The following is a 13,197-nucleotide window of genomic DNA, read 5'->3' as shown; positions in this document are numbered from 1 at the left end:
CGGCGGGCGGCTCCGGTGAACTCGGGGACGGTGGCTCCTGGCGTCGCGGGAGGCGGCGAAGGCGTCGGGGAGGGGCGGCGCTGGGCGGCGGGTGCGGTGGTGGCGACGGCGGTGGTCGGGGGCGACGGTGTGGAGCGGGCGGCGGGGCTGGATCTCGCCGGAGCGGCGGCTTTTGCGAGCGCGGCGAGAGGTGCAGCGGCGGCGCGAAAAGGAGAGAGAGGGGGTCGGGGCTGAGGGATTTATAGGAGGGGGGCGACGGTGGCGTGGAGGAGGGGCCAAGGCGGCAGGGTGGTCGGGTCGGTCACGGTGGCGCGGCGGCGTGCGGGCAGCGGACTCCCGCTGGAGCTCGGGGACGGGCGCTCGCGCGGCTGGGCTGGCTGGACTAGGCCGTGGCCTGGCTGGGAGCTGGGCCGGCCCAGTTCAGCGGAGGGAACTTTTTTTCTTTTCTTTTTTTAAAATAAAACAGACAAACAAAAATAAAAATAAAAGAAAAAGAAATATTATATAGGCATATAATATATCAAAATTTTCAGAAAAGTATTTCCTACAATCTAAACATTTCTATTGAGTCAAATAAAATCCACACAAATTTAAATAAAGAAAAGAGTTCTACAGCTCTAATAGAATCCAATAAAAATCCTTTTAAAAATACCAAAATTAATTCAGATTTAATTCTCTCCAATTTTCTGATGTAGGGAATCATGTTACCCTATTTTCCATATATTTTATTTTTGGAGAAAAATAATTTGAATAAAACTCAAATAACTCCAAATTGAAAATAAATTCAAAAGAACTTTGAATTTAATTCTTTGAAACTCCCAACTCATTTTTCATATGTTTTGAAGAAGTCATTTTATCTTCTCTCGTGAAAATCATTGAGTTGCATAAAGTTTCAGAATTGGAAATATTCTCAAATGAAATTCAAATATTTTCAACACCCCTTGTCATTTAAATAAATGGAAGAAGTCATATCATCTTCTCTCCAAGGTTTTGTGATGAAAAGAATTTGAATTCCCGAAGGTCATAAAAGCAAAAATGAAAGTTTGGGAAAGTCCTTTTATTCCCTCTCATTTAACTTTCAAAAAGTTTCGAATTCACTCATTTTCAGTCAATCAATCAAACAAACAATCAAATCTATCTATTTATTATAACATTCCAAAATTTAGAATTTTGGGATGTTACAGCGCTGCTGCACTGCTCCTGCTTTCGTTCGTGTTGCTGCTCTGCTCTTGCTCTCGCTTGCGCTGCTACTGCTGCACGACCTCCGGCAGCTACAGGAGTTGCTGCTTTAGCACTCGCTCGCGGTGCTACTGCACGACTTGCTCTCTGCTAGTGCGTTCCCTGCTCGAGCGTCTACTGATTTAGATCACTGCTTCTCTGCTACTAGTGCTCGAACACCCTAAACATCTATTGCAATGCTCTGTTACTAGTTCAATCAGTTTCGACAGTAAAATTCAGTTTCAACTGTGAAGTTCATTTTCTTCAGTTAAGTTCAGAGTGAACAGTACTTACAGCATCCGTCGGAGTGGTCGTGGCGTGGCTGACGCGTTTTACATCTAGCACTTTTTGGTGATGTATCTTACATCATCTATTGCAGATGATATTAGGGTCCCAATTTAGATTAAAGTTGTCTGTCTTGTCATGCTTCAGCCTCGTCACCGTACACCTTAGCGGAGCTGCTCCAACGACGGAACCGTCCTTCACAGTGGAGCAGTACCGTCGGCGCCGTTTCCAGAGGCCTCGGATCTTCTTCCCCGCCTCCGACAGTCACATCAGCATCATCACCATCCTCCACGTCCAACCCAATGATGCTGAGGTCCACAAGGCTATGCCAAAGAGGTTGTACACTCGTCGCATCACTTTGTTTCTCCATTCCTCTGTTCTTCCAATTCATGTGAGCCAAACACCCAGGTTGATCGAAATCCTATGTTTCCAAATGCTCTGTTTTGCACGTGCATTCCTATCCTATTCCTGTGTTTTTCTTGTCCCTGCGTTTATAGAATCCTCCAATTCTAAGGAGCCCTTACAGATTTACTTCATTTTTAGATTGGCGTCAAAGAAAACTCTGTGTGTCATGTCCTGCTCCTGTCGTGCCGTCATCCACCCCACCTGAGGTGCACCATCGACAGAAGCATTCACTGCAGCAGAGATCCCCCCTGTAGACTTTCTTTCGCCGCCTCAAATCATCTTCCCCGTTGCCGGCAGCCACGCCAACTGCATTACCATCATCGACTGAGCAGATGAACCTGAGGACTAGATAGTTCCAGAAGAGAGGTCGCAGTCTTTCGTGTTTGCTTACGTTATACATCGGTTATTATTACCTGCTACTTTATCGTTCAATCTTGAGTTTTGAATTGCCCATGGGTCCGATATCGAGCCAGCAACGAATAGTATCTTTCTACTATCTGGTTCATCTGGGGTCTTCTATGTGGTTCATGTTGGGTGGGCAACAAACAATAGATGATCCATTGTCTATCTTTTTAAACTGAAGCTATAATCTACTTACTATAATTAGTTTTGGATCCATCCACTCGTTTGCTACCATCAGTCTTGATTTTTGCATGCACCCCTTAGGCCTTACAAAATCTAACTATTTTTTTTAGTATGCATGTCAGATATTGTACACAATCGTACTAAACATGTAGAGAAAAAGAGAAGACCGTTGCGTGCGAATATAATGTCATGCAGACGCTGCTCCATGGTGGGCGAAGTGCCCCTCTCTCCTGCATTTCCAGATTGTATTCCAGAGGAAGATAACTGTTCAGATGGAGATTCAGAAGGAGCCGACCATGCCTATTTACCACCTAAGGTGTTTGCTCTAACCTGGCATGCTGATGTTTGTCATATCATGCATATGGCGCCTTGCATTGCTTACATTATACATCTTATATGTCATCAGCTTACTTTAGATTTGCTTTGTGTGAATGCCACCTGTTTGGTTTCTATATCATACTCCCACCATTCCTAAATATTTGTCTTTTTAGAGATTTCAACAAGTGACTTCATACGGAACAAAATGAGTGAATCTACACTCCAAAATATGTCTATATACATCCGTATGTGGTAGTCCGTTTGAAATCTCTAAAAAGACAAATATTTAGGAACGAAGGGAGTATATGGGAATTATGCAATGCCATCTTCTTTAGCCAGGCATCATATACCTGAATCATGCAATGCCATCCTGTTTAGCTAGTCATCGTATATGTGAATTATATCGTGCCATATTTTTTTCCATAATGTATTCCATTTGTCAACAATGTTTATACATTCATCTACTCTTCCTGTGCATCAGCTATTTGAGTCGGTCATGGGAAAATCTGGAGTGAAAACAAGGTCTTCTGAGCAGTCAGTGCCACCTGTCGATGCAGATTTCTTGCTGGTTACAGATAGCTCCTCAGAGGAGGATTCAGAGAGAGATGACCAGTCGTATTCCCCCCCCCCCCCGAGGTGCATGCTCTAACTTGGCTGGGTTATATTGCTCATATCATGCATATGGTGTCTTGCATTGCCATGCCATCTGCTTAGATTCAACATGCTTTGTGTGAATGCCTCCTGTTTGCTTTCTATATTAGATATGTGAATTATGCAATGCCATGTTTTCAGCTAGTTATCATATATGTGAATTATGCACCGCCATGGAGCCAGGCATCATATATGTGAATTATCTCATGCCATCTTTTTTTTCATTACGTATTCCATTTGTCGACAATCTGTGTATATTGAACTACTCTTCATATGTATTAGCCATTTGAGCCGGTTATGGAAAAATCTGGAGTGAAAACAAGGTCTTCAGAGCAGGCAATGGTACCTGTTGAAGCATATATCTCGATGGTTACAGGGAGCTCCTCAGAGGAGGATTCAGAGACAGATGACCAGTCCTATATCCCACCTGAGGTGTATGCTCTAAGTTGCAATGTTTATATTTCTCATATGATGCATATGGTGTCTTGCATTGCTTAGTTTAGACATCATATGCACAATATTGAATTCTATCTACTTAGTTTAGAGATCATACATGCGAGTGCCAGCTGCTTAGTATATGAATCAATTATGTCAATTATATCATGCCATCCTGTATACTTAGACAACATGTATGTGAATTATTTCATCCCAACCTATTTTAGAAAGACATCATATAGTTTTGTCATGTCATCCTGTTTAGGTACTCATCATATGTTGAATTATGCCATTATATCCTGTTAAGTTATCCATCATATATCTGAAACTGTGTCATGCTATCCTGTTTAGTTAGGCATCATATATGTGAAATTGTGTCATGCTGTCCTGTTTGGTTAGACAACATATATGTGAATTACCACATCTGTCTATCATACAATGTCTGTACGTTCAATTTCTTTTCTTGTTTATCAGCCATTTGAATTGGAGGGGGTGATGGCAGTATCTAAGGGAGCAAAAACCCGTTCTTCACAAAAGACAGTGCTACCCGTCGATGCAGATAGAACCATGGTTGTACTGGCCCACAAACTAGCCCCACCACACATAATCGAGACTCTTCCAGATTGCACACTTACACCGTTGGGCAGAGAACCAGCTACAACCCATCTAACCGCAACCCCAGCGGATAGTAACCCACTTATAGTTGACAAAGCACCATGTCCACCACAGAGTACCCCCACACGAGCAGTTTGTAAAGCTACTGCAGTGCCCAAAGCACGAAGACCACCACAGCTAACCCAAACTCCACGTTTAAAGCAGAAGAGCAACTGTTCTCAGGTCAGATTCCGTAGCTATGGTCCATACTCCTTTGCTGTTGCATCACTGTATTTACTCATACCAACTACTTTCGAATTTGAAGGATCCAATTGAAACTCCAATGGCGCAACAGGTATGTTTTAAACCTATTTCTTTAACTGGATTGTTGTTCTAACTTCTTGCTCTATGTTGATTTCAGTTTAAGTTGTATAAACAGTTATGTTCTCATGTGATGCACATTACAAGTGCTGCCAATGCTGTGTAGTTTCTCACACTTATATTCTGTCTATGCTGCTGTGTCTTAAAAATATATGAGTTGAACTGTGTCTCTATCTTGATTAGGGAACATAAACTAGAATGATATGGACAATACAGTGACCATAGTACATAGATATATGTTTGTTTCATGCTGTTATCCTGTCCACCTTACTACTGAACCGGTTTACCAAAATGAGTTTGGTATACTACAAGCTAAACCTGTGATGTGTCTGCTTGTTTCTCTTGTAGTATGCAAACAGAATATTGGAGAAGAGCACCCCACTATGCAATGGTAGAGAAAGTAATGCAGATAAGGTTCAAGATAGTGAGACAACCCTGTTGGTCTCCAAGAAAGGTGATAAAAACGATCTTGTAGACAGTGAGAAAACCCCACAGTCCTGCGTTGATGTAGTGTTCGAGTTACTGGCCAGTACCGCTGGCACAAGCTCTTCGAACTCGCTGCCTGAATCACTTCGGCTTCTTCAGTCTCAGCTACAAGCTGAAAGGCATCAGTCAGCTGTGCTGCGGCAAGAAGCCGAAGGACTGAGGAAGTCCCTGCAGAATTCAGATGCGTACTTTCTTGTGCAACAGCAAGCGCTGGAGGATTTAAGCGCCAAACAAGAGAAAGTTAATAAGCTTGCTAAGCATCTTGCCAGCATTATGGGTACCCAGGATATTGTTTCTTGAACTCTTCTGGAGTGGTTTCAATTCTGGACCTATTTTGCTGCGGCGTTTATATGCTGCTGTGTTCCCTATATTTGCACTGGTGGTGAACTTTGATGCCCAGTGGATGTAATATGTGTAATAGCCGTGATAGCCTAGCATAAGTTGCTTGCTTATTTATTTCCTTGTTGTCTTGTTTATTTGTTTGCTTGTAGTCAGTGCAGTTCTTTTTCCGCGGTTTGCTAGTGGCTGCAATAACCTATTTTTTTAAACTAGGCCACAATAACCATGGGCTAATATTTACTGTAGTGACACTGGGCCTCCTACGGCCCATAGAAATAGTGGGCCTTCTATGGGCCGTAGAAACAGTAGGCCTTCTACGGGCCGTAGAAACATTGGTCCTTCTATGGGCCATAGAAACAATGGGCCTTCTACGGGCAGTATCATCAATGGGCCTTAATGGGCCGTATGATCGATTAGCCAAACATGGTCCAATAACATGCCACATTATGGCCGTAAACAGGCTAGAGTTGGAATCGTCCGTTCATGGGCCGACCATAACGGGCCATCGTTAATAGGCTGTATTTGATGACGCTATGAAAACATCCCAATGTATTAACGGACCACAAACGGGCCGACTGTAACCACTGGCTGAATTTGGCCCACAAGCAGAAAATGACAGTAACGGGCCGTAAGTAAACAAATGCTCAAAATGAGCCCAAGAATAAATGGGCTCTGAGAAGGCCGGAAGATAACATGGGTTGGAAACGTCCCAATTGAATAACGGGCCATTAATGGGTATAAAGTGATACACTGTTCATCACGAGCCAGTTTCACCACGGGCCGTTAATGGGTCTAAAGTGATACACTGTTCATTGAGGGCCAGTTTCACCACGGGCTGTTAATAGGACAAGAGTTACATAGGGCCTCATATGGGCCGAAAGATGTCATGGGCCATACAGGGGCCAGAAGTGAAAACGGGATGGAATCATATTGGATGGCCCAGATGATGCTACTGGGCCTAATTCGGGTAGGGCATAACGGGCCTTGGGTTAGCGGGCTGTAAATGGGCTATATGCGAACATGCCGTTAACAGGCTTTCCATGGGCCGGCCCGTCACCTTTTGACCAAGTCAAATGGGCCGGCCTTTTCACAGGAATGGGCCTCTGTTGGACCGTGCCACGTGTCGATGTATCATAGGCGCCTTCTGTCCAATGAGTGGATGACATCTGTCCCAACAATGAGCCGACACGTATTTCCTCCAGCCAATGACGATTTTACACGTGGAAAATCCCCATTGGTCGGGGCTGTTAACGGGTTATCGGATCCAAAACCCGACCCGATAGCTTAACGGCGTTCCGTTACGGTGGATGCCACGTGTCGGTCACCCTTGACGAAAGCACTTCTGTGACGCACGAGTTATCGTCATGGAAGTGGACACTTCTGTGATGATAATTTTGGTAATGTCATGGAACACTTTTACGACAGCACAGGTATGACTATCTTGATTCTGTCATAAATTTGTCATGGATGTACATGCATGACAAAAAGCGCGACCTACTGTGACAAACACGTATCATCACGGAAGTGTATTTTTTTGTAGTGTAGGTAGTAGTTTGAATGGGATTGATCGGAATCGAGAGACACGGGTTTACCCAGGTTCAGCCCCTCACGGTAGAGGTAATAGCCTACTTCCTGCTTGATTAATTATCACTTTAGATCTCGATTACAAGGGCGTGACTTGGCTAACCTAGCACTCGAGAGCTTGTAACCTATCTTTCTACCTCAGGGGCTCCCCTTTATATATAGGTTGAGGCTCCGAGATTACAGCACAGTCAGGGTCGTACTACGACCCTTGTCCTAGTCTATCTCCTAATTATCTTGCCTTCCAAGTAATGGAATTTCCTTATAACCTCTTCCTTGAGACGGCCTCCTAGACATTGGGCCATAAGCTGGCCTGCTCTATGAGTCGCCTCCTGGGCCTTGAGCTTCACAATCTTTACAACCCACATATTGAGCTCGTCCTTTAAGTGGCCACTGGATAACCAGGTCACCATCTGGTCGGTTCATACCGTGGGGTTATATCCCCAACATTAGCCCCCAGGTTAACTTTTTATGCATGTTAAACCGCACACTGGAATTAAGTCTGGTTCATCCTTCGATGAATTAGAACTTCACTTTTTCCTTTTCAGTTAATCCTCCGACCGGGTCATGGGAATCCACCAGCTCATGATACCTTTATACTTGGCATTTCTTGTTTTCTCTTGCCATGACATCACTTTTCGTAATTTATGGAGTTTAGGTGTGACGTCACAACGAATCTGTCAGGCCCAAAAATCGAGGCGCCTTTCCACCCAAAATTTACTATGTTGCCTCTATCTTTGCACTTGCCGTTCCATCTTCTTATGATCCCACAAATACACACGAGGGGCATTTGGATTTACTTTTACCATCCCCGCCTCCTCACTTTGCCTTTTTTCCCGCATCTGCTGCTTCCCACGCCAGAAGCACCGCCCCATCTCTTCAAGCTTTCCGACTAAGTCAAACGCGACCTCAACGCCGCTTCATTCACCATTGGAGCTCAACAGGAACACTCCAGCCACACCCACCGTGCTCATGTACGCCCAATCTCCTCCAGATTTGTAGCACCCCATTGTTCTTCCGTGCAGTTCGTTAGTAGCTCGTCGGTGTTCATCACCATCTCCCTTTAGTAGATCTATATTCACTTGAATGACCTGAGCAGGTATTTTAGTTATTGTCGCAATGCCATTTTTCCCATCTAGATCTTTGTACTGCTTTCAACAGACCCCCATTGACAAACGGGCTCTAGTATCCACCCGTTTTTAGGTTTTTAAACTTTCTTTTTCGAAGCATTCATTAGATCTATAAACATAGTTGCTCCTGTTAGGTTCTTGTTTGTAGCTAGCTCATCACTTAGAGAAGAACCAAGAAATACCATCGAATGGTTGGCACAGGCTCACTAATGTGTCGGCTTAGCCGTATTTTCCACAGTGCACAAATCTGAATCATAGCTGGAACAAACAACCATCTTACTGTTTTGCTGGCTCGTAACTTGAGTAGCCTAGAGACTTGCCACCCATGGATATAATGCGTCGGCTTAACATTATTACCTTCACTTCACAAGTTAACCTTAAGTGAATCATCATGGCTAAGACCGAAAAAGCCTACAACTGGGTTAGATCCCATGTCTCAACCCTCATGTTGAATGATCTCGTGGGGCGAGGCCTCTTGCCAGCTCAAGAATATATTGGTTGGCGCATGCCTGAAGAAGAGAGTTCCCCCAGCCCCAGCAAGAAGAGGTTGTCGTCTTTGTAGACCATCTTCAAAGGGGGTTTTATCTGCCCGGGTCAAAATTCTTCCATGACGTGCTCAACCTTTTCAACCTCCGGCCCCAGGATCTTGGTCCAAACTCCATCACCAATCTCTGCCAGTTTCAAGTTTTCTGCGAAGTATACCTCCAAACGGAGCCAACTGTCCCACTCTTCTGAGAATTCTTCTACATCAACCACCAGACCAAGTTTAAAGACGGTCCCATTATAGAACTTGGTGCAATTTCTGTTCAAAAGGCAGAAGAATATTCCCTTCCCTGAAGCCAAGCTGGCGAGTCATCCTAAGGGCTGGAACAGGACTTGGTTCTATTGCAAAAACACTGCTCCTCGGGGTGAAAACCCCCCTGTTGAGTTACAGATTGGACCGGCTAGACGCTACGGTCGCCTTTCTGAGTTGGCCGTTAGATAAGGAGTGCAAGCAAGTTGCCCCTTTTTATTCCGAATTGAGGGCTTCGATGACTAATGGGATCACTGGGATCGATCTGACCCAGTGTTGGATAAGCTGGCGGATCCCGCCCCTTAGCTTGAGGGGCGACTTGATGTGCAACTGCACAGATTACTGATACGTCCCCAACGTATCTATCTATAATTTATGAAGTATTCATGCCATGTTTGCAACAATTTTATATGGTTTTAGTATGATTTTATTAGAACTAACCCGGACTGACGTTGTTTTCAGCACAACTACCGTGGTGTCGTTTTTTGTGCAGAAATAAAAGTTCTCGGAATGGGCTAAAAATTTATGGTGATCATTTATGGACCAGAAGAGACCCACGGAGCACCAGAGCTGTGCCAGGAGGTGACCGGGGAGGCCACAAGCCAGGGGTCACTCCCACCCACCCTCCAGGGCGTGCCCCTAGGGTTTGTGGGCCCCTCGGGTGTCCCCCTAACATGTTTCCAACACCAAATACTCCTATATATACATAAACCTCCGAAAAGAACCCTAGATTGGAAGTTCCGCCGCCGTCAGCCTCTGTAGACACGAAAAACCAATCGGGAGCCTATTCCGGCACCCTGCCGGAGGGGGAAACCATCACTGGAGGCCATCTTCATCATCCGGTGGCCACCATGATGAGGAGGGAGTAGTTCACCCTCAAGGCTGAAGGTATGTACTAGTAGTTATGTGTTTGATCTCTCTCTCTCTCTCTCGTGTTCTTGATTTGGCACGATCTTTATGTACCACGAGCTTTGTTAATGTAGTTGGATCTTATGGTGTTCTTCCTTCTCTACCTTCTTGTGATGAATTGAGTGTTGCTCTTTGAGGTTTCGTTATGTTGGATTGAGTATTGGATTTGAGAACACTTGATGTATGTCTTGCGATGGGATATCTGTGGTGAAAATGGGATGTTCTATTGATTCACTTGATGTATTTTTTGGCACTCAACTCACGGATTCCCGAGGTGACATTGGGGTAATCTATGCATAGGGGTTGATGCACATTATCATCATACGTTCTCCGATAAAAACTTTGGAGTGATTATTTGTCGCACGTTGAGGGATTGTCATATGATTTAATTATGTTATCATTGTTGAGATACTTTGCACTAGTGAAAGTATGAACCCTAGGCCTTGTTTTCAAGCATCGCAATACCATTTTTGCTCACTTTTGTTACTAGTTACCTTGTTGTTTTTATATTTTCAGATTACAAAAACCTATATCTACCATCCATATTACACTTGTATCACCATCTATTCGCCGAACTAGTGCACCTATACAATTTACCATTGTATTGGGTGTGTTGGGGACACAATAGACTCTTTGTTATTTGGTTGCTGGGTTGTTTGAGAGAGACCATCTTCATCCTATGCCTCTCACGGATTGATAAACCTTAGGTCATCCACATGAGGGAAAATTGCTACTATCCTACAAAACTGTGCGCTTGGAGGCCCAACACGAGTCTACAAGAAGAAGGTTGTGTAGTAGACATCAAGCTTTTTTCTGGCGCCATTGTTGGGAGGTGAGTTCTTGAAGGTATATCTTTAGATCTTGCAACTGAATCTTTTAGTTTCTTGTTTTATCACTAGTTTAGTCTTTAACAGAAAACTATAAAAAAATGGAAGTGAGGTTGCCTCATATGCTTCATCTTTATAATGTCTTTTGTGAAAATGATGGAGAGGAAAATTGTGCTCAAGTGTTAGAAGAAGAAGTCAATAAAATGTTTGGCATAAAATATTTGAATGATGAGCATGATTGCAATGTTGTTAGTATGAATTCTTTGAATATCGATGATGCTAATGATATGCAAAGCCATAAGCTTGGGGATGCTATGTTTGATGAAGATGATATTTTTGTCCCCCAAGTTTTGATGAGAAAAGTTGTTATGATGATAGCATGCCTCCTATTTATGATGATTATGTTGATTAAAGTGGGTTTGGAAGAGTGTGAACTATAGTAAATAATGATCCCACTATTTTCGAGTGTGTTGAATCTTATTGTTATAATTATGAAAGTGGATTTGGAGAGATCATGACATTATTTAATGATGATTCCACTATTTCGAAAGAGGTTCCAATTGATTATGAGAATAAAGTTGCTATATATGATGATTGATGACATGTATGCTATAAAGAATAATTATAACCATGAAAGTTGTCATCATGATTTTAATTTTCAATTGGATTATGCCTCACATTAAAGTTATTTTGTTGAGTTTGCTCCCACTACTATTCATGAGAATAAATTTGCTTATGCGAAGAGTAGTAAAATTTCTATGCTTATGAATCTTGAAAAGAATGCTTTATGTGATAGTTATATTGTTGAATTCATCCATGATGCCACTGAAAATAACTATGAGAGAGTAACATATGCTTTTACATATTGCAATAATATCAAGTTTCCTCTCTATGTGTTGAATTTTTTTAAGTTGCACTTGTTTTGCCTTCCTATGCTAGTTGATTCTTGCTCCCAAAAATTATTTGCTCACAAAATCCCTATGCATGGGAAGTGGGTTAGGCTTAAATGTGCTAGCCATATGCTTCATGATGCTCTCTTCTATGTGAGCATCATTGAAATCATCATGCCTAGCTAGAAAGGAATTAAAGAAAAGCGCTTTTTGGGAGACAACCCAATATTTATACCTACTGTTTTTGTGTGTTCACATGATTAAGCTACTGTAGTAATCATATTTTATAGCTTTTATTTCAATAAAGTGCCAAGTAAAGCCTTTGGGATAGTGTGGATGATTGTTGATTTGATTCTATGAGAAAACTTAAACTTTTGTGCCCAATAACAGAATTGATCTGACTGCTGGAGCAATGACAAATTCTGCATTTTCCCACTTGATTGATATACAAATTGCCTACATTTTCCTAATTGTTCAGAATTTTTGGAGTAACACATGTATGGTTGTTTTTCGGATCATTACAGACTGTTCTATTTTTGACATATTCTATTTTCAATGCATAGTTTGCTTGTTTTAGTGTTTCCATAGCTTATATTAAGTGATATAAATTGTGGAAATGATAAGGTACAGTAGGCATTGTGTGAGAACAATTATGAATCTTATCTTGACAGTACCAAAGTGAATGATTTGTCTTTATCATAATAACCCATCTCACAAAGTTCTGTTAAGTTTTGTGTGATTGAAGTTTTCAAGTTTTGGGTGAGATGTCAATATGAGGAGAATAAGGAGTCGCCAGACCCTAAGCTTGGGAATGCGCAAGGCACCCCAAGGTAATATTCAAGGAAGATCCAAGCAACTAAGCTTGGGGATGCCCCGGAAGGCATGCCTCTTTCGTCTTTAACATTATTGTTAACCTCACTTGTTGCTACTCCCTCAGTTCCGATTTACTCGTCATGGTTTTAGTTCAAATTTGAACTAAAACCACGATGAGTAAATCGTAATGGAGGGAGTATATTTTTATTCGTCACATGATATGAGTTTTGCTTGGAGCATCAGTTTATTTTAATTTGATTTGCTTGCTGTTATTTAGAATAACCTTTTCCATCTTTTAGTTCTATAAGTGTCAAGGATAGCCTTTACCATGCTTATTTTGCAAGTCTATATGTTGTTGTTTTAAAAATAGAAAGCTTTCTATCATTGTCTGCATTCTTCTGGAAAGTCAGAATGTGATAAAATCTTGAAATTTTTACACAATAAGCTACAACAAATTTTCTACAGTGTGGTAATTTTTTTGAATTTTTGGAGTTATAGAAATATGAATCTTCTTGCATTCTTTATAGACTGTCCTGTTTTGGCAGATTGTTGTTATG

This window comes from Triticum aestivum, chromosome 2B (assembly GCF_018294505.1).
Source record: "Triticum aestivum cultivar Chinese Spring chromosome 2B, IWGSC CS RefSeq v2.1, whole genome shotgun sequence".
NCBI classification, from domain to species: Eukaryota; Viridiplantae; Streptophyta; class Magnoliopsida; order Poales; family Poaceae; genus Triticum; species Triticum aestivum.
The sequence above is the reverse complement of the archived record's forward strand: the minus strand, read 5'-3'. Positions refer to the sequence as shown.